Genomic DNA, 338 nt, shown 5'->3' with positions numbered 1-338 from the left:
AAGACCTCAATAAATCTATGAGAGCAAGATTAACAACATCGGCCAATCACACCGCCATCCCCTGTCATCACTTCAACTATTTGTATCAAGCCCCTACTCGCTGGCTGAAAAAAAAGAGATCGCGCAAATCAGACCAAAACAAACGGCTCAACCAGACCTTAAAATCAACCAGAAATGATCATCGCGGGAGATTATGTGCCGTGCAAGACATTTGAAGGTATTATAAAGTATTCGAAATGGGACTCTTGATGAAGTGGACAGCGTTTGAATTATCGGTAGCATGTTGAGGGTGACTTTGATGCTGAAAGAAGGTGCTCGAGATAAATTGCAGCTGGACA

General features: G+C 42.9%; 1 protein-coding gene across 1 annotated transcript in view; it reads left to right on the top strand.

Annotated features, from left to right (window-relative positions):
• Positions 1 to 338, top strand: part of LOC119593820 (nuclear transcription factor Y subunit beta-like) — a gene marked incomplete at its 5' end in the record, with an annotated part of 86519 nt that overhangs the window by 1494 nt on the left and 84687 nt on the right.

Source organism: Penaeus monodon, chromosome 32 (assembly GCF_015228065.2).
Source record: "Penaeus monodon isolate SGIC_2016 chromosome 32, NSTDA_Pmon_1, whole genome shotgun sequence".
NCBI lineage: Eukaryota > Metazoa > Arthropoda > Malacostraca > Decapoda > Penaeidae > Penaeus > Penaeus monodon.
The sequence above is the reverse complement of the archived record's forward strand: the minus strand, read 5'-3'. Positions and strand labels throughout refer to the sequence as shown.